The following is a 21,713-nucleotide window of genomic DNA, read 5'->3' on the forward strand; positions in this document are numbered from 1 at the left end:
AGTTGAAGGCCAGAGTTCAAATCAGCAGAGACAGAGAGAGAGAGGACTTGTGCCTGCATGTGTGAGGGATGGGAGATGAGTGCTGGGAAGATGGGAAGACTCCTGGGCTGAAAGAACAGCAAAGGTCTTGTGGGGAGAGTCTGACCCTTCCGAGGAATGAAAACAAGCGAGGGTGGTTGTCATGTGGTGCCTGAGACAGAGATGGGCATGACTTGAAGCTGGGGGTAGTTAGAGAACATGCCATGCATGGCTTCATAGGCCCTGTTGAGCATCTGTGATTTTCTCCTAAGGATGGAGTGTGGTTTTCAGTGACCTGTAGTGGGCAGATGGATTAGGGGACACCCCAGCTGCTAACCTGAATGGAAGTGCTTCTCAGTAGTGTGTGTGTATGTGTGTATGTGTTTAAAGGAATTGGAGTGTGACCTTGGGTACAATACCAGAGAAACAAGGTGACATTTTATAACCTACTACATGGACTATCAATGATGGTGATAGTGCTTTATGAAGATTGTGAGAAGGGTATGCAATCATGCGGGAAAATACTTCATGTTGACTTGATCTCCCCCAAACCTCATATGCCAGGAGCACAATGGTAGACTTCCAGAAAGGAGGAGCCAGGAAACAGAGAAGGTCTCTGCCGAAAGGTGAGTCTGAAAGCAATCGTTCAACCAACATCTGGCCCTAACAGAACCTCTCTTTGCAAGCTGCTCTCTCCCACCTGTCAGCTCAAGAAATTCAAAGGAAGTTTAAGTAACTCCTTAACTGACCCTTCTCTTAAGCCTGAAAAATTTTTTTCCTGTATGTTTCTTAGGAAAGAGTAACCAAGAAATACCAAGCTGCAAATCTTTAACACTCCAAAGAATGCGTGTGGTGCTGCCCACATTTGCAAAACCTGGGCTGGGATTTTGTTTTTGATTAATATCCTAATAATAATCCCAAGGAGCATGTACTTTATAAGATGCTTTTTGCAAGTATGTGTAATTCAACATGTTCTGCATTTCACCTGGGAAGTGATTTCTTTTACTTTTAAATTTGGTGTGTGGAAAGCCTGTATATAATAAGTAGGTGTCAAAACCTCAATCCCAATGAATCAGGGAAATGGCCATCATTTCAAGTTATGTTTTTATGAGTCCAACCAACAAATATTAAAAAAGGAAGTTGTCTAAAAACATTATTTATAGACTACCTCATAAAATATATGATCTCTTGTTTACAGATATATTAGGTCAGGAGAATAATAAATTCTTGGGTTTTAAGTAAGTATTAGAAATGACAACCATGACTGCTCCAGAATGAATCTGAATGTGTTGGAGAGGCAATGGGCTGTTTCAGAAGATCGAGAATGAGAACAAAAAAGTGCTTGGATTGCACAGTGTAAATGAACTCCATACATTGCCCAGTAGATGACTGACAGGCTCCAGGCCTAAGTCAGTAAATCTGAACTAATGCTTAACGTATTATGTGCCTTACTTCACAGAAAAATCACTTCACTTTCCTCTGTTACATCTGCATAACCTTAAGAGAAACGGGAAAGTAATAATAAACCACTTGACAACTAGAAGTGTGATCACAAAGAAAAATGATTCTAAACCCTTTGGCAGTTGGGGGCTGGATCCATGGAACGGAGCAGAATGAGGCTTGAACAAATATTTCTCAAGTTCTATACGCCACAGGATCGTGCAGTCAGCTTTCTAGAAAGTACAGCAGGCCAGTCTTATTCCCAAGCTCATCTTGGACCATGAAAAGTGGATATAGTCAGCTTGACTAGGCAGTCTACCCATAAAATGTGATATGCACAATACAGTCTCAGTATTATATAAATGCTTCATCATTACTGAGTCTTGATTGTCCATTGAGTCCCATTTTATTTTTTAAAAGATTTATTTATGAGAGAGAGAGAGAGCATGAATGGGGGCAGAGGAGGGGCAGAGGGAGAGGGAGGGGAAGGGAGAGAATCCTCAAGCAGACTCCCTGCTGAGCATAGAGCCTGACATGGGATTCCATCCCAGGACCCAAAGATCATGACCTGAGCTAAAATTAAGAGCCAGCTACTTAACTGAGCCACCCAAGCACCCCCTCTTGAGTCCCATTTTAAAACTCCAGAGATTCCATACTAGAGTGCAAGGGAAATGAGCACTTCTTAGCTGTGAACATGGCTCAAAGGTGAGAGGGTAAAATTTAGACTACCATTCAGAGCCCAAAGATTCCCAAAGTTTGAACCATAACTTAATTGTCTGAAAATTAATTTTTCGGGGGCGCCTTGGTGGCTCAGTGGGTTAAGCCTCTGCCTTCAGCCCAGGATCGGTCCCAGGATCGAGCCCTGCATCAGGCTCTGTGCTAAGCAGGGAGCCTGCTTCCCCCCCACTCCCCACCACCTGACTCTCTGCCCACTTGTGATCTCTCTCTCTCTCTCTGTCAATGAAAGAAAGAAAGAAAGAAAGAAAAAGAAAGGAAGGAAGGAAAGAAGGAAGGAAGGAAGGAAGGAAGGAAGGAAGGAAGGAAGGAAGGAAGGAAGGAAGAAAGAAAGAAAGAAAGTAAGTTAATTTTTCTTTGCAGTTAGTTTTCGAGAAACTTAAGGATCCATTTAGGTAACATACCAATATTTTAAGGAATGATCCCTAAAGGAGTTGTTCTAATGATTTATTCATTAGTATTTAAGAAGTGCTGGTAAAGAAGGAAAGGTCTCATCACTAATCACTGTTTTATTTAGCCTCGCATAGAGATTCCTTCTACTTTTACAATTTGTGTTAGTGCTTTGTTTGGTGTTATAGTTAAAGTATACTTGAGTATTATTAAAATGGAAAATGCTATTTAATTTCTTTGTTTTATTTTCTCACTTTATATGAAGATTCTTTATAATCTCTAACCAGGAAATTATGAAGTTCTTAAAAATAAAAATAAGTAAATGCTGAGAGCATCAAGGTATATAACTTCTTCAATAAACTGAGTTTTGGGGGCACCTGGGTGGCTCAGTTAGTTAAGCTTTTGCCTTCGGCTCAGGTCATGATCCCAGGGTCCTGGGATTGAGTCCTGCATCCAGCTCCCTGCTCTGTGGGGAGCCTGCTTCTCCCTCTGCCTGCAGCTCCCCCTGCTTGTGCGCGCGCTCTCTCTCTCTGTGTCAAATAAATAAATAACATCTTAAAATAAATAAATAAACTGAGTTTCAGATATAGCCATAATCAAGAAACATCTAGAATAGTAACTATAAATCTACTTTGTATATCCTACATGTTAATGTTTTACCTATTTAATAAATTGTAAATCGAATAAAATCCAAAATTCTGTTAGTTATTTAAAAGGAAGGGTCTTAAATGAAACATCTAGAAGCTGATTTTTTAGCTATAGAAATTGAGCTATTAGTTTTACGTGTACAATTGAGAGGCCCTGTCTTCCTGCTTTGTTCCCACCAGCTGCCTTTATTTGAACACCCTTCATGGGACACAGCGAAAATCAGAGGAAAGGGTATTCATTTGAAATGGTTTCTTTGGATTCTTTGGCAGAGGAACAAACTCACTGCTTAAAATATCACGAATTCTTGCAGCAAGGCAATAATAAACCTTTTCGATGTGAACTGTGGTTATTTTCAGATATGTAACACGTTTCATTTGCTGAAAGAGTAGGCCTCATTAACAAATTTGTGTGTGTGTGTTTATGTGTATATTCTGACGCATAACAACATAAATTCTACCTGCTAACTGTGGGAATCAGCTTCAGTTAAGTAATTTTATAAGACTGAGAGGACCTTCCCCACCCCTGCCAGCTTCTCTGCCTACTTGAGATCTCTCTCTCTCTCTGTCAAATAAATAAATAAAATCTTTAAAAAAAAAAGTCTGAAAGGACTTAAGACTTTTTAAATTCCAGATAAAGAACAGTAACGTCACTGCTAGGCTACTGATTAATTTCAACACCTAAGATTATGTTTCCTGCAAAGATCTATGCTTGGACTCTGGACTGTAGATTTTCCACACCCCAAGCTTCTATATCATTCAGCTCTCCAGAGATCATTTCATAGATTGCTATAATCTATCAGAGGAGGAAACTTAATCCACTGTTTTATTTCAGAAGTTCTAGAAATTGAGGAGATAATAATAGGAAACTCAGGAACAAGTTTCTTTCATTATACTATTTAAGGAGTTTTCACCCACACTTCTTTATTCTCTTCATTCTCTATTATTATTTCTGCAAAACTTTTGCAGGTTGCTCTGAGCAATAAAATAATAAAAGTCTAAAAATATGGTCTGTGTGTTCTGGGCAGTTTCTGTCTAAAGCAATTAGCAAAAATATCTGGGACTTGGCAGAGACTTTCAAATGGGATTTGCCTCAGCCATGCTTTAGGGAGCAAACTAGTGATCAATGGTTTATAAAATACTCTTGGGTTTGCATGCTATTGAACAGCCTGGCCTCCCTTCAGCCTGTAATTTACCTCTGGGACTCCAAAGAGGGTTTAGTTGTCATTCTGGACACAAATGAGTTGTGTAAATAACAGGTAAGGTAGAGACTATCAGCTGCTCACCAAATTCTGTTCCACCCTTTTCTAAACTGTAGAGTCCTAGGTGGTCCCATAGCTTACAAGCAAGAAGTGCCATTTCCATACCCCCACAGAGCTCGAAATGGCCATTAGTGATGGCCTAAGAGAATAGTAGTGATGTGTGTCATTTCCAGGTTCAGACCCTGAAACATGACATGCGGATGCCTCCTTAGACCATGGAGGAGAAACAAGGATCATTCATTCTTACAGCTAATATTTACTGAGAGTCTACTCCTTACAGGCAGCATTCTAAATGCTGATGCTGTATCAGTGAGTAAGAGACCAGAATCCCTGCCGCTCCCCTGCCGTGGGCTCAGATGGACAATAATAAAAGGTAAATAAGTACTATGTACAGTGTGTTAGAAACAAGTGCAAAGGAGAAAAATAAGACAGGGGGTGCCTGGGTGGCTTAGTCAGTTAAGCGTCCGCCTTTGGCTCAGGTCATGATCCCAGGGTGTTGAGATCAAGACCAGCTCAGCGGGGAGCCTGCTTTTCCCTCTCCCTCTGCCTGCCACTACCCATGCTTGTGCTCTCTCTCTGTCAAATAAATAAATAAAAACAAAAAAAGAAAAGAAAAATAAGAGAGGGAAGGGGAATTTGAAATGTTGAGTAGGTATTAGGCCACTGTAGGAGATGAAATGAGACCAAATGCAGGTATAGACAAGGCAAGAGGAGGAGAAGCTGCTGCATTCTGGATGTATGTTGAAGGCCGAGCCCAGAGGATTTACTGAGGGACTGGGTATGGCCTATGAGATAGAAAAAAGGAAGAGTCAAAGATAAAATCAAGATTTTGGCTTGAGGAACTTGAAAAATGGTATTGCCATTAATTTAGGTTGGGAAACCTACAGAAGAACTTGGAGGGAAATATCCAGAACTTGGTTTTGGGTATGTCAAGGTTGTGCCTATGAGATAACAACTGAGGTGTTAAGTGGCCAGTAAAAATATGATTAAAATAAACTAAGAGTATTTATTTGGAAACCATCAATATAGATGTTATTTAACATAGCAAGACTGTGTAAGATCACCCAGAGAGTGAGTAATGTAGAGAAACAAGACTATCTGAGGACTAAACCTTGTACCCTAAGCTTTAGAGGTTGAGTTGATGAGGGAGAACTAGGCCTCCCAAAACTGAGGAGGAGAGGGAAAAAAAAAAAAAGATAGGAAGTCTACCAGGTAAGTGTGATGATCTAAAAGGCAAATGAAGTGAATTAGAAAGATGAAGAGAACTTGGATCCTTGAATGACTATGTAAAGCACAGCCACCCCCTTATTCACCCTGTGGAACTGTTAAATGAGAGAAAAACAGACTCCATTATTTTTAGTCCATGGGGGTATTGAGTCTCTTTAATAAAAAAAAATTTTTTTAACTTTCCCCTACCACCAAGTAAACTGAAAACAGTATCACCAGCTAGATCTTCAACAACAACAACAACAAAATCAACATTCATAAAAATTCTCAGATACTAACTTTGAAATGTGATGTGTGTGTGCGTGTGTGTGTGTGTGTGTGTGTGTGTGTGCATGTGTGGGTGTATTTGGAAGGGTGCGAACATTTCAATAATTAAAAAAAAACATATCATCTGGAGTTGACTCTACTATCACTTTTAAGGTCTTAGGCTTAGAGAAGCAATTGTTTCTGGCTAAACATAATCTAGTTACATGTACCTAGTAAGCACCACTAGCTTTGTTTTCTTCTGAACTATCGAGAGGGTAAATTGAGATAGTGAGAAATGATTTATTTGAAGAGCTCTTATCCAGAGCTCTTTTCGTGATCTTCGACCTTAGTTTTCCTATGGTTTGGTTATATTAATTTTCTTGACTTTCAAGGGCCAAGAGTTCTACCTCCTCAACTAACTTCTACTAATCATTCTGTCTTAAGGAAGGAAATAAACATAGAAAGATAAACTTATTTTGGTACCCATGACTTAGTTACATAGGAGGCTTTCAAATTTTGCTTCTGTGCCTAGATATTTTTACAGTGGGTACATAGTCACAGCCCAATGACTAAATGTTTACATGAGGAAACTACTCCAAAATTTTGAGACAAAATCTACTGCTGTTATTCCTTTGCTCCCACATCCTATTATCAACTCTTAACCTAGAGGCAAAGTGGAACTTTGCCACCATTTTATAGCAGTGCTGATTTTATAACCCCATAATCTTCCCTTTTGCCAAAGAATTTCTAGCATGGCCCCAGTGTTTTGCAGGATCCAGATGCTTTAAGATACGCCTTTTAAAAGATGACAGAGAACTCAACAATAGCAGTGAGAACAAAACAGAGGAAAGTTTCAAATGCAAAGCTGACTATCAAATGCATGAAGGGCAAAACTTGAATAGGAGCCACACCTTTAGATCTGGCCAAAAATGGAAAGATCCTAGCTCAGAGATATAAAGAGGAGAATAAAAAGTACTCTGAGTAGTAGATTGCCAAATTTCCTAACCTTCTATCCAAGAATGGCAGATTGCTAGAGTCTAGATGGCGTCATATCCCACGGGTCAGAAGACCTGGGTTCCCCCATCAGCTTAAACACACACGGCTGTGGACCTTGGAATTCGGGGGAAATACCAAAATCAAGGGCAGGAGCAAAACTGAAGGCCAGAGATGGAGCCCATTCAGAATGCTAGAAAGTGGTATCTATGCAGATTGAAAAAGACTGAAGGGACCAGAAGCATTTCTCAAAGCTCAGCTCGTGTAATCAGAAATGTGAAAGTCAGATGAAAAGACCAAGGGCATTCAGTGGCGGGCTTTCAAGGAGGGACTGTTCTAGGAAAATGGTCTAAGACAGGTGTTTATGAGTGACCATTATGAACCAGATGTGGAATGAGCCTTGGGTGGGTGCATCTTTCCATATGAAACAATAAAATCTGTCCCAGTTCATTGTTTCAGTCTTCCCTCACTTGTACACTTATTCCTTCACTTGTTCAACAAACACTTGGAGGCAAAGGACATGGAACTAGGCAGCGAACATAAAATGGTAAGTAGAGTAAATGTGATTTCTTATCCTCATGGAATTTACAATCTAGTAGAGATCCACAGAATTTAATCAAATCATCCGTTTAACTTATGAACACATAGTGCTTAGTACTTGCCAGTTCCACTGTTCTAACCACTTTGTAAATGTTAACTTATTTAATACTCAGCAGTCCACGGAGTAGGTATCATTATTATCCTTGTTTTATAGGTGAGGAAACTGAAGTAAAAAAACCTGCCCAAGGTCACACAGCTAGTGTGTGTTAGAGCAGGACTTGAATCCAGGCAGTCTGGCACCACGATCCATGCTGTTATGAATTTATTTACAAACTCCCTTAAGTGTTCTGTAGGAAAAGTATAGGGAGCAATATAACAGGTTATAACCAGGGGATCTGATCTAATTTGGAGGGAAGAAATAAAACTGCAACAGAAGTTCAAAAATATGTGCGGTCATTAGTGCTAAGTGCTCCATGAAATTTAAAACACGACATTGATTTTTGCAAAAGGGAAGTCAGTGGCAAATGTAGTAAGAAGAGTTTCAGGGGATATACACCTGCCAGCTCATGGTTAATAGTTAGAGCTTCCCAAAAGAGGAATGGGTTGCTTTGTGAGGTGGGGAGTTCTTCCTTTTGTAGATTTCTTCAGAACAGGCTAAAAACCATCTACCATGGAATTATCACATAGTATATGCTCAACAAATGTATGCTTTCTAACTGGCAGAAATGTTAGAGTGTTGGATTGTTAGATCAGTTAAACTTTAAGATCTCTTTCAACCTTAAGATTCTAAATTTTCACTAATTCTGACTGTGATAACAGTGTACTTGGTTATGCTGAAGTTTCTTTTCAAGGCTTAACAAAATGGCTTGATACAGAAATTTATAGTGGGTGTAATATTTTAGGGACTGTTCTAGACAAATTGTTTTCAAATTCTGGGAGTCCGATTTACATATAGTTAATGTGTTAATAATCTAAAGCAAGATACTTTGTGTCTTTTATTAAAATTTTTGGCATGATTCTTGTGGTAGTTTTTTATATATTACTATATGAAAATAATACAATTGTGTTTATTTAAAGTAAATACATAGTTTAGACATTGATTTTGACCTTTCCTATCTTTCCCTGACTAGTTGCATTAATGAAAAAGGGTAGATAATTTCTAGAAAATGCACACAAGGGCTAGCTATAACCCCATTCAAAGATTTAAGGTAGATGTTGCTCAATTACTTTTCAAAAGATAATGTTTTGCTCACATTCTGAAATGTTTGTCATTCATGGTATAACACATATTATAACCCTTGTCCCCGAATCTCTCTGCTTGGGGAGAGTGGCTATACAGGACTTTTATTCTTTTCCACATGTCTCCCCAATTTCTGAAAACACTGAAAATTCTGGAAGGAACCCCATAGTGACTCTGGTGTTTTAAAATGTGATTTGGGGGCAACCCTCTCGGGTTCCCTCCCTCTTCAGGAGCTTTCTCTTGTTCCTCAATGAATTTTGCTTTGCTGCCTCCTCCCAGTTTTTTAAAAATAATAAATAAAATGTGATTTGGATACCCAGCTACCACTGTCACAGTGCATGAGAATCTGGAAGGCAAACAGAAAATGTGAATCCTTTGCCACTTTGGGGAGAGAAAGACATTTAAAAAAATATTTTATTTTATTTATTTGTCAGAGAGAGAGAGAGAGATCAGCAGTAGGCAGAGAGGCAGGCAGAGAGAGCAGAGGGAAGCAGGCTCCCTGCTGAGCAGAGAGCCTAACGCTGATGCCGAGATCATGACCTGAGCCGAAGGCAGAGGCTTAACCCACTGAGCCACCCAGGTGCCCGAGAAAGGCATTACTTTAAGAGTTGCAATAGAAAGAAATGTTAAGGGTGGATTAATTCTATGGCGCTCTTGGAACATTTAAAGAAAACAAATAATGACACAACCTAGCTGGTCGGTCCTCCACTTAGTCATTCCTGCTGGGCTGGTATTACCAAAAAACAAATCTTATGTCCCTCCGTGATACTCTCTGAGGTAGCACTGGAGGGGTTTCGAAGGCAAAATCACAGAATGTGCTTTAGGCTAAGACAGCTCCTGCAAGTTAAGTCAGACATCCACTGGAATGAAACTTGACCAGGGCAAGCACCACTTCTATGCCCCCAGCACCTACAAGAGTTCCTCCCTGATAGACACGTAAGTGGTTTCTAATTTTTCTCAATTACAAACACTACACTACTAACAGCCTTGTGCATAATTTTTGGGTACGTATTTCAGTAGGTCTAAAGAAAACATCTCTCAAAATGAAACTGCTGATTAAAGGTTAATTATATTTTACATTCCTGTAACTATTTCTAAAATGCCCTTCAAAGAAGTCACAGTAATCCATACTCATGAAATTTGTGTTTTAGAAATATTGACCCAAGAAGTAAGGCACTGGGAGGCAGTTATAAGCTATGTCTGTGTGTCTGTGTGTCTGTGTGTGTTTACTGGAGATGAAAGCATCCTTCATTAGATTCCTGTTCTAAGGCTAGCAGGCTGTCCATTCTCAGAGATCCTGGTTGATGGCAACTTCTATCTCTACACTCAGACTTGAGACATTGTTTCCTGGTGATTTGTTATTTTGTTTTGGTGTGTCTTGAAGAAATGCTTGGTTTGTCTGGTCACCTGAGTTTTGCTTCTTTTGCTAGGTTTTTGTTTGTTTGTTTGTTTAGATTGTATTTATTCATTGGGAGAGAGAGAGAGACAGAGAGACAGAGAGCACAAGCAGGGGAAGAGAGAGAGGGAGAGAGAGAGAAGCTCCCGCCAATCTGAAAGCCTGACACGGAGCTTGATCCCTGGACCTGGAGATCATAACCTGAGCCGAAGGCAGATACTTAATGATCTGAGACACCCAGGTGCCTCTAGCCGGCTTTTTTTTTTTTTTTTTGGATAAGGGGAAGACAAGGTAGAAAGAATGATAAGCATGGGGGAGATAGGAAAGGACATGTAACTCTATGCACTTGTGTGTATTTCTACCTAGAGCATTAGGTATGGAGGGGGGCACAGAGAATGAGGAGGGAACCTCTAATAAAAGGGCAGGTTTTGGGGCACCCAGGTGGCTCAGTGGGTTAAGCTGCTGCCTTCGGCTCAGGTCGGGATCCCTGGTCCTGGGATCGGGTCCTGCATCAGACTTTCTGCTTTGGCGGGGAGCCTTCTTCCCCCCACCCCCCCGTCTGCCTCTCTGCCTACTAGTGCTGTCTGTCAAATAAATTTTAAAAATCTTAAAAAAAAAAAAAAGGGCAGGTTTTGAGCCCATGTAGAAGCAAGCACAGTAGGGTTGCCGAGTTCTGTATTTAAGATCACAGGCACTGGTGTACAGGTACCACAAAAAGATGGGAAGGAAAAACACAGAAAATCCTTGTACACTTATCTTTCATGGCTATGCCTTTTTACTCTGGTAAAACTTTTTTTTTTTTTACTTTTTTTTTACTCTGGTCAACTTTTTTATATTTTAGGATTTTCCTACAGAGTGTGTATGTTATTGCAATATGTTAGACTTCCAAATTGGAAAAGAAAAAGGGAAAGGAAAAGAAAACTGAAGAACTTGGGGTTTAGTTCTGTTACTTTCTAATTCTGTAATCTTGGGCTAATTTTTAAATCTCGAGTAGCCACAGTCCTCTCATTCTTAAAATATGAATAAATAAGTCAATCGTGAGGATTAAATGAGGTACTATAGAAAATGCTTAGTATGACAAAGGACCTGCTATACAATAGGACTCAATGAATGGTCTTGTCATCAAAATCTCTACTATTACTAGTGGTGGGGATGATAGTAAACATACATAGAAGGAGTGGACTGCTCTAAACATATTGGTTGATAAGAACTCCTTCAGATAACTCATAATTGAAAAAGCATTGCGATTCTCAGGAAATGAAGTCCGAGGAGAGTAAAGATAAATGTTACCATTTTCTCAAGAAGAATGCTTTCTTTCTGGTGGCCTTTGCATTGAGATTAATTTTAAATCTGAGGAAGACTTGAGGTATTTTTTTTTAAGATTTTCATTTTTTTATTTGACACAGAGAGAGAGAGAGAGAGAGAGAGAGAGCAAGCATAAGTAGGGGGAGGGGCAGAGGAAGAAGGAGAAGCAGACTCCCCGCTGAGCAGGGAGCCCAATGCGGGGCTTGATTCCAGGACCCCAGGATCATGACCTGAGCCAAAGGCAGATGCTCCACGGACTGATCCACCCAGGCGTCCCTAAACCTGAGGTATTTTTAATCAATATCTTTTAATATGTGCTATGTACTCTCTAGATTTTCCTCATGAAACACAATTATTAGTTCTTGTTTTGCAATCAGACCAATATATGTTACTGCAGGTCATAATGCTGGCACTGATATTTATTGTTTGGGTATTCAAATAAAGCCCAAGATATTGTTTATGCTTTTCTAAGTTCACACTCTCAGCTTCTGTCAAAGTCTCCTTTTATGAATCAAGTCTAATTCATTTATTAATAACCTACAGGCAATTTCACTTAACTCTGGAGTATCTTTTTGCCTTTACAGTTGAATATAGATTGTTATGTTTCCTTAGAATTTCTATATCAAGAAAAATAAAGCCACATTAAATTTCTGGCCGAGGAAGTTGAGGACTTTTCCTTAACTTTAATTTTTCAAAGTCATCTCATCACTTCAACTTTTCTCCTGGGGGTAGGTAGCCTCCTCACTCTACCAGAAATCACTAGCCTGAACCGATTTCTTTGCATTTTCTTGCTTTTCAGTATTTGTGATTTCCATCTCTTTTGTGTTATGAGAGGTTTCTTGGCTTATTCATAGTTAAGTGATGGACATTTTTTACTGTCAGGATTTTTCATTAAAACCTGATTGTGGGGGCGCCTGGGTGGCTCAGTGGGTTAAGCCGCTGCCTTCAGCTCAGGTCATGATCTTGGGGTCCTGGGATCGAGTCCCGCATCGGGCTCCCTGCTTGGCGGGGAGCCTGCTTCCTCCTCTCTCTCTCTCTCTCTCCCTGCCTCTCTGCCTACTCGTGGTCTCTGTATGTCAGATAAATGAATAAAATCTTAAAAAAAATTAAAAAAAAAAACCTGATTGTGTATAAATCTGAGGGAAGGCTTTTTGGGCATCCTCTTTTGACTTTTGACTCTGAGTCAGTGAAAACCTGAAAGACCAGAGCTGTTGATCTTCATTTCTTATTAGAAAATATTTTAGCTGTTACTGCCATTCATGTTCTTATTTTTCAAAGTCTTTCCTTTTCAAATAGTTTTGTATTCTCAGAACCTAACACAGTGCCTAGCATGTGCAAGCCCTTTGTGAGTGTTTATTGCTCACAAGTAACCAACTCCTCCAGTTAAAAATCTACCCAAGTATTTAATTGGTTAGATGCAGAACTGTGTTATCAGCCCTCCTGCTTACTAAAACCATCTCGGTGATCTGAAAAATGCCAGTGTGTAGGCCCCACTGCAGGACAATTTAGTCAGAATCCCAAGGGGGGCGGGGCCCAGGCATTTCATAGTATTTAAAATCTTCCCAGGTGATTCTAATATGTCCTGGGGCTGAGAACCACTCATGCAGGTCACATTTTTTTTTTTTGTAATTTATTTTAATGTTTACCTGATTACATTTTTCCCTTTTGTGGTCATTACATGAATATCCAATAACCCAGACTTCCTATGAGATTTAAGATAGGCATTTGCCCAGTCTTGTATAAGCCAAGAAAAAAATAATTTTTCCACCTTCTCCTCCTTTCCACTTTTATTTAGTACATTTAAGAATTCAGCTTGACGGGTGCCTGGGTGGCTCAGTGGGTTAAGCCGCTGCCTTCGGCTCAGGTCATGATCTCAAGGTCCTGGGATCGAGTCCCGCATCGGGCTCTCTGCTCGGCAGGGAGCCTGCTTCCTCCTCTCTCTCTGTCTGCCTCTCTGCCTACTTGTGATCTCTCTCTGTCAAATAAATAAATAAAATCTTTAAAAAAAAAAAAAAGAATTCAGCTTGAGAAGGGCTCCTGGGTGGCACAGTCGCAGAGTGTCCCACTCTTGGTTTTGGTGCAGGTTATGATCTCAGGGTTATGATCTCAAGGTGGTAAGATGAAGCCCCAGTGGCTCAGTGCAGGGAATTTGCTTAAGACTCTCTCTCCCTCTGCCCCTCCCCCACCACCCTCCTCCCCTGCCCTTCTCTGTCTCTCTATCTCCTCCTCAAATACATAAATAAATCTTAAAAAAAAAAAAAAGTCAACATGAGAAAGATAGAGACCTTGAAAACAACAGGGTTGCTCTCATAGCCTTTGTTCTACCCACTGGGTATATCATGACCCCCCACTTTGGTCAACAGGATGGAAATGAGCTCTAGAAATGGTACTTGGCAAGTACATGAACATGGGCAGGGGTGTCTCTTACAAATGTTGCTTGTAATCCAACAAATAGTGACTTTGGGACTTGAAAGCTTCAATGAGAGACTAGAGTTAAAATCTAAAAACCACTTAGAGTTCAAGGAATTTTTGCCTTCAAAGGAAAAGCAAAGTTAAATTAAAGGGTTCTGAGTGTGATGTTTTTAAAAAGACTTATTTTTTGTAGCTAGTTTAGGGCATAGTTTTGTCTACGATTATAAACACTACCTTCTAATCTTTTTTCCTCCATAATCCTAGGCTGTTTTTATGACACAAGGGCAAGAATTTCCAGAATTAAAGGGCTTTTTGTGTCCTTTTGTAGTAAAACACTGTATTCTTCCCATAGTAATGAAGCAGTCACAAAAATGATCCCACTTGTAAGATAAATATTTGGATAATTAGAGTGGTTTTAAAAAGAACTATCCCACACAAGAATATAAACAAGAAAATGTTTCTTTAGTGAATAAAAATACTCTACCAAGAGAGCACAAATTTTTAGAAAATATTTGAAAAACATTTTTTAAAAGATACTTGTTCTATAGGAAGTAACATTTTTGGAAAATCATGAAAAATAGGTCACTTCAAATTATAAACAAGTAACTTTGGTGCTCGCTTCGGCAGCACATATACTAAAAAAAAAAAAAAACAAGTAACTTTGTACTAAGTTTATCAGCTAGAAAATGAAGAGAAAAATGGACTATTAAGGGAAAATTTAGGAGGCCAAACTAGATCATTTAGATCCTCCAAATTCATTATAATTGCATTTACTTAAATTAGCAGGATAATGACCAGTTTTTAATGTATTTTTACATTTTATCTTATTTTTCAAAGGTTTTATTTATTTATTGGACATTGAGAGGGAGCATGAGCATGGTGGGGAGGGGCAGAGTGATGAGAGAGAGAAGCAGGCTCCCTGCTGAGTAAGGAGCCCCATGGGAGGTTTGATCCCAGGACCCCAAGATTATGACCTCAACTGAAGGCAGATGCTTAACTGTCTATTTTTTGTTAAGATTATAAAACTTCTAAATGAACAAATCAAACTACCTAATCATTTGGCCCATACCTACCCACCGAAATGCTCTGAGGTTAGCAAGTCTAAAAACTAAACTCTGAATTAGCCTGTCTACATGAACTGATGCTTCATGCTATGTGTTCCCTCGTATTTTTCAATGCTTGTGTGTGAACTAAATGGACTCAGTGTTTTAAAAGTTTTGGAAAGCTAACCAGAAAGCGTATCTATAAAGTAGTCAAACCATTGTGATTGTACATATATATCAAAAGTATTAAATAAGTACATTTGGAAGAACAATCAAGTTACCTGTGAAATGAACAGGCGACTTCTATTCGCAAACATGAAGTCATGGCATATTATGATCGGTTTTCTACTCCTTACGACATACGTTTTCAGTTTTACTCCCTTCTTTTCTCCTCTCTCCTCTCCTCTCCTCAAGTCCTCCTCCCCTCCCACCCCCCCTTCTCTTTTCTTCATCCCCACCCGCCTCTCACTTCTCTTCTCTACTCCCTTCTCTTCATCTTACCTCCCTCCTTTCTCTCTCTTTTCTTTCCTTCCCACACTCTTTTCTTCTAAGAAAAATATAGTGAGTCCATGCTATGTGCCGAGTATTATACTAGTGGCACGGACATATAATGGCAATTTGATATTGTAAGTTGAAAGACTTAAATGGACAACTGGGAAACTAAATGAGGAACTACAGTAGTGTCAAATAATTATAATAATCAGCAAGTATTTTCTGTGCCAGTGCTGTTCTAATCACTTTACTTGCATTATCTAATTTATCCTGTAGTATTGCCTGCCCTCTCCTACAGAAGGTGGAAGTGAGACCCTGAGGAAGTTAAGTAACTTGGGCTGGGGTGTGGAGCTGGGAAGTGGTGGAAATGCCAGTCAAATGCGGGGAGTGTGACTGCAGATCCATAGTCTTAACGGTTAAACTGTACCACACAGCAGAGAAATTCTTTAGTTGAAGAGAAGAGAGGGGCGCCTGGATGGCTCAGTTGGTTAAGCATCTGCCTTTGGTTCAGGTCATGATCCTGGAGTCCTGGATCCCTGACTGAGCCCTTTCATTGGGCTCCCTGATCAGCAGGGAGTCTGCTTCTCCTTCTCCCTCTGCCCCTCCCCCAGCTCATGCTCTTTCTCTCTCTCCCTTAAATAAATAAATAAATAAATAAATAAATCTTTAAAAAAAAAAAAAGGCAAGACCTATACTTTAAAAAAAAGAGAGAAGGGAGAAAATGAAAGAGTTTGGTTGTTTATTTTGACCATAAAAACAACAACAAAATATTTTTCTGTGTGTTTTATATAGATATAATTTTAATCTACCTCAGCAGTGAAACTTTCATCTTGATTATATGGTTACTATGGGTTGTTTTACTAGGGTTTAGTCCGTAGTTATTTTTTTTATGTATGGGATCCTGTCTGGCTTGAAATCATGCTCCAAATTTTGACTGCAGGACTAGGAGGTGTCTTGGCTGCAAACTAGAGTGATCAACTAAACATTCCAAATGAATTGCTTTTCAAACAGGTTTGGCAAAGGATATGTGTTTAGTGAAGATAAATGTCATGTCTAAGCATTGGGAGAGTGTTCCCTTAGGAGAGATGGTTAATATTGCACAACTAGCATTTCCCATGGCAATTTCGAGATAAATAAGGGAATCTTTCAGTTTGGGAATTGATGTGCTATCTACAATTACAGCCCTATCCAAGAGCTCATATTTCAGATGCTAAAGATAGGTGCTTCAGTTACAGAGTGCATGTATTTTAGGTGTATCAAATGGTTTCTAATTTTTTTCATATAGAAATGTGCCAAGTAATTCTACAGGGGGAAAAAAAGAGTTCTTTGTATAATTCGGTAACAGGTCTTTATCGGATATACGTTTTACAAATATTTTCTTCCACTATGTGGCTTGTCTTGACATCGCCTTTCACAGAGCATAGGATTTTAATTTTAGTGAAGTCCGTTTATTGATTATTTCTCTTATAGATTGTTCTTTTGGTTTTGTATCTAAAAAGTCATCTCCAGGGGTACCTAGGAGTTTTGGTCGGTTAAACAATGAGCTCTTGATTTCAGCTCAGGTCATGATCTCAGGGTCATGGGGCTGAGCCCCTCATCAAGCCCTGTGTCAAGCTCTCGAATGAGCCCCATATAGAGCCCTGCATGGGGCTCTGCACTCAGTGGGAAGTCTGTTTCTCTCCCTCCCTCTCTCTCTCAAATAAATAAATCTCAAAAAGAAAGTCTTCTCCATACTCAAAGTCAATTAGGTTTTCTCCTATATTACCTCCTAGGAGTTTTACTGTTTTGCATTTTACATTCAGGTCTATGATCTATTTTTGGTTAATTTTTGTGAAGGGCGTAAGGTCTGTATCTAAATTCTTTTTTTTTTTTTTTTTTTTTTTGGTATGTGGATGACCAGTTGTACCATTTGTTGAAAAGATTACCTTGGCTCCTTGTCAAACATCAGTTGACTTTATTTATGTAGATCTAATTCTAGGTTCTCTGTTCTGTTCCATTGAAATATTTGTCTATTCTCTTCACCAATACCATGCTGTTTTGATTAATGTAGCTCTCTAGTAAGTGTTCAAGTCAAATAGTGCCAGTCTTCTGACTCTATTCTTCTCTTTCAAAATTGAGTTGGCTATTCTGGGTCCTTTGCTCTCCATGTACATTTTAGAATCAGTCAGTCGATACAACAAAATAACGTGGGGCTTCTGATTGTGACTGCATTGACCCTATTGTTCAAATTGGGGAGAACTGACATCTTGACAATAGTGAGTCTTCTTACACGTGAACATGGAAGGCAGCTATGCTCACCACTATACTACCAACGCCCGCTACACGTGAACATGGAATATCTCTCCATTTATTTAGTTCTTCTTTGGTATCTTTCATCAGAGTTTTGTATTTTCCTCACATAGACCTTGTACATAGTTTGCTAAATTTATTTCACTTATTTCATTTTGGGGGGTGCTAATGTAAATGGTAATGTGTTTTAAATTTAAAATCCCACTTATTCATTGCTGGTATATAGGACAGCAGGTGACTTTTATATATAAACCTTATATCCTGAAATCTTGTTATAATCATTAATGGTTCCAGTAAGTTTTTTGTTGTTGTTGTTGGTGGTGATTATTTCATATTTTTCCACAGACAATCATGTCATCCCAATACCGGTTTCCACAGAGGTTTCTGCTCTGGTGAGTTGTAATTCTCTGTATCTAACTATCTGCCTCTCCAATTTTGGAGGGAGTGGCTTTGCCCTGTGACTTCATTTCTCTGAGGAATCTAAGAGGAGTTGTTGATTTTCCTGTTTGTTAAAGTTCTTGTTGTTAGGACCAAGTGGCAACTTCTAAGTTCTTTATGTGCCAAACTAGAAATCTAGGTTTTCTCCTTACCATCTTTTCAACAGTTGATTCTTTCTCATATTTCACTGCAGTGGGTGTTTCTTTGTAAACCTTTGCAAATAACTGCATTCCTGTCACTATTAGAACTACATGTTCCGGGGTGCCTGACTGACTCAGTCAGTTGAGAATCTGACTCTTAACTTTGGCTCAGGTCATGATCTTGGGGTTGTGAGATCAAGCCCTGTGTCAGGCTTTGCACTCATCTCAGAGTCTGCTTGAGATTCTCTTCTCCCTCTGCCAATGCTTTGCTTGATCTCTCAAGTAAATTAATTAATTAAAAAACCCCTACATGTTCTAATAAATTTCTCCCTTTACTTATTAATTCACAATTCTAATGCCTCTCCACTGTTAGAGTGACTTTTAGTATAGACATTTGTGCTGGTGAGACATACTTATATTCAAATAGAAGTAAAAAATCACATTATAAAGCTACACAATATTTTGAACCATCTGCCACTTTGCCTTCCTATTTCTGTAAACATGGAATTTACTATAAAATGAGACATTTAATAAGGCCAGATGAAATTCTTATTATTTTAAACTGCAAATGAATGAAGACTCTCTATGTTTTTTTCTCCTACCCCAGGGTGGTGGGGGCAGGGGGTAGAGACAATTTTGATGTTAATTTGTTATTGCCAACAAGGAGATTTTGTTATTTTAGCAGCAGGGATAAAATGGCTAGTTTCCCAGAAGTTTTAATCTATCTTTTTAAAAAATAAAAGGTAGGAGCTCAACATATGTTCATAAAACCTTTTCAAACTAAATTGCCTTTTTAAAATGTTTGAATAAATAATAGTAGAAGAAATTTAAAATCCCCAAAGAGCATCCACTATAAATTATGTTTTTCCTAACCTCTTTGCCCAGAGGAAACCACTCTCACCAGTTTTCTTATAAATCTTTCCAGAGATAGTCTATCAATATTATATTTTCACAAATGATGCTGATGATAATAATCACAAAGGACAACATTTATGCCAGACACTCTTCTAAGTATTTTACAGAAATTGATCTCTTTAATCCTCATACTAGTTGTATGAAATATGCTTAACCATATGATAGTATCTTTTAAAAATAAAGAAATGTTGGAACAGAGAGGTTGGGTAACTTGTCCAAGGTCACACAGCTAGTTGAGAAGAGCTGGGATTCTACTCCAGGTAGCTGACTCCATACTATATTTTCTGCATCAGTATATTGTCTGCATACTCAGAACACTGTTTTGGACCTTTCATCTTTCACTTAATATTTTACCTTGGAGGTAATTTCTATCAATATATTTAGAATTAATCCATTCTTTCTAGTGGCTAAATACTATTGTATTATATCAGTTCCCAACCTGGAACACTTGGCCATGTCTAAAGATATTTTTTGGTTGTCACAACTGGAAGGGAAGCCCACTACTAACATCTAGTAGGTAGAGTTTAAGGACATCCCTGACAGCAAAGAATTACTTGGCTCAAAATGTCAACAGTAAAATGCTGGGAAACCCTGCAGTATGCAAATAAAACAGTAACAAATCATACAGTAACAAATCATAACACAAAACTGATTTTCATTACCTAATGAATATACTGGTGATCCAAAATGAGTTCGACTCTAGAGAAGATTGAGATCTCCTCATTTTTAGGTAGAGAGGACTGACCAGCTTTGCCAAGTCTCCTGTTCCTTCTGGAGCAGTTAACAAGAGCTGCTGGAGTGGACCATCTATGAAAATAAAGTAATAATTCCTTAATGAGTATTATTTAGATAATTTATATTTTATTATTCAAAAATTAAAAAAGTAATAATATGTGTTTGTGGTAATTCAAATACTACTGAGGGATATAAAGAAAAAAGTAATTGTTAGTCTATATCAATTTCTTATGTATGTGCAAACATGTATATATGTATTTATTATAAGCATACCCATATAGCATTTTCCCACAATGAGCTCCTCCTACTTATCTAAACTTCCTTTCCTACCCTCACACTGCCATTCATCAGTTTATCAACCCAAGTCAACCCAAACAGATCTAACTCATTATTTTTAATCACCCTTTAGTGTTATATACAGGTATACCAAAATTTATTCAGCTATTATACTGCTCTGGCTCATTTAGATCATCTCTAGTTTTTACCATTAGATAATGCAGAAAATAGCATATTTATGTTTGCAACTTCTATAATTATCTCTCAAGGATAGATTCAACAAGGTAGATCAATTAGGTTAGAGGATATGCACATTTTAAATTTGGTAAGTACTGTCAGTGCATATGATTGCCTATTTGCTCACAGTCTGCTGAAAAAAAATTTTTTTTACTGAATTACTGAAAAGAATTATAAATGAATAATGATAGAGACACAAATAATTATGGTACTGCAATAGATGAATTCTCATATGGATATTAAGAGATGGATTATTGTATAAATACTAACATGTGAAGTGCACAGAAGGATTTAGAACATGAAAATGTTTACAATACCAAGGGTAAAAACTAGAAGGCTTTCCATGTAAAATTACATATGCATAGGGTTGAGAAATGGAAGAGTACGTGAACAAGTGAAGACAGTTTGAGTGATAGAAGTAGAGATAATTTTTTCCGTTTTTGTTCTTTGGTATTCTTATGTTGTTGTACAATAAATGCAATAAAAATGCGAACATTTAAATAATTAAGAGGCAAGATCAATATAAAACTTTTTTTATCATATTTATTGGCTTTTCTCAATCTAGCCTTAATTTGCTATTTAACCCTTCCAACAGTCTCACGTTGTTGGGACTAGGTGCTTTAAAAAGATGATCTTTCCTTCATAGAGAATGGCATCGTGCTGAAAAATATCACCGGCACATCACATTTTGAAAATTAATGGTAGGTGCCAATCCAATAGATTGAGTACAGTCTCTTGAATTTGGACAAATGTTCATTTGTCTAAATTTCCTTTTTGCCCAAGTAGGTCATAAAAGGTGACTTTCATTCATTTTTTTTTCTTCTGTAAGTTTTAATGATAAAAGCCAAAGTTTCGAAGATAAGATAGTAGAATTATGATAAGGAAAGTCTTTGTTCCTCTTGAAGCAGGTTTTGAAAGACTGGAAGACTTGGGTCAGGTCCAGAAGAGATGGGCCGAAGTATTCAGGCAAGAGTTCGACCTAAAGGATGAAAGCAGGCATGGCCCAGGGTATGTATGCCTGGTTCTGAGAGAGCCATCCAACTTTACAGGAGTTGCCCGTTGTGATGTAATGGAAAATAAGGTTAGATAGGTAGAGGGCAGGGAAGGAGAAGAACAGGCACTGAAAGCCAGAGAGAAAAGAGTTTGTATTGAATGCATTAAATTGGATTGATTGAAATAAGGAGACACCAAGATCCTGAGCCAGGAAATGTGAAAAAGTGAACAGCTGTTATCTTTGCAAGGATGGAAAGGCATGTTCTTATTTAATTCTGGAGTAGGGGCAAGAAGGGCAAAACAGCAT

General features: G+C 38.5%; 1 long non-coding RNA gene across 1 annotated transcript; it reads left to right on the forward strand.

Annotated features, from left to right (window-relative positions):
* The first annotated feature begins 580 nt into the window (after nucleotides 1–580).
* On the forward strand, nucleotides 581–21,415 carry LOC122889291. Its single transcript, XR_006380868.1, has 3 exons — nucleotides 581–644; nucleotides 18,018–18,064; nucleotides 21,319–21,415. It is a non-coding gene; the product is annotated as an uncharacterized LOC122889291 (long non-coding RNA).
* The last annotated feature ends 298 nt before the right edge of the window (nucleotides 21,416–21,713 follow it).

Source organism: Neovison vison, chromosome 11 (assembly GCF_020171115.1).
Source record: "Neovison vison isolate M4711 chromosome 11, ASM_NN_V1, whole genome shotgun sequence".
NCBI classification, from domain to species: domain Eukaryota; kingdom Metazoa; phylum Chordata; class Mammalia; order Carnivora; family Mustelidae; genus Neogale; species Neogale vison.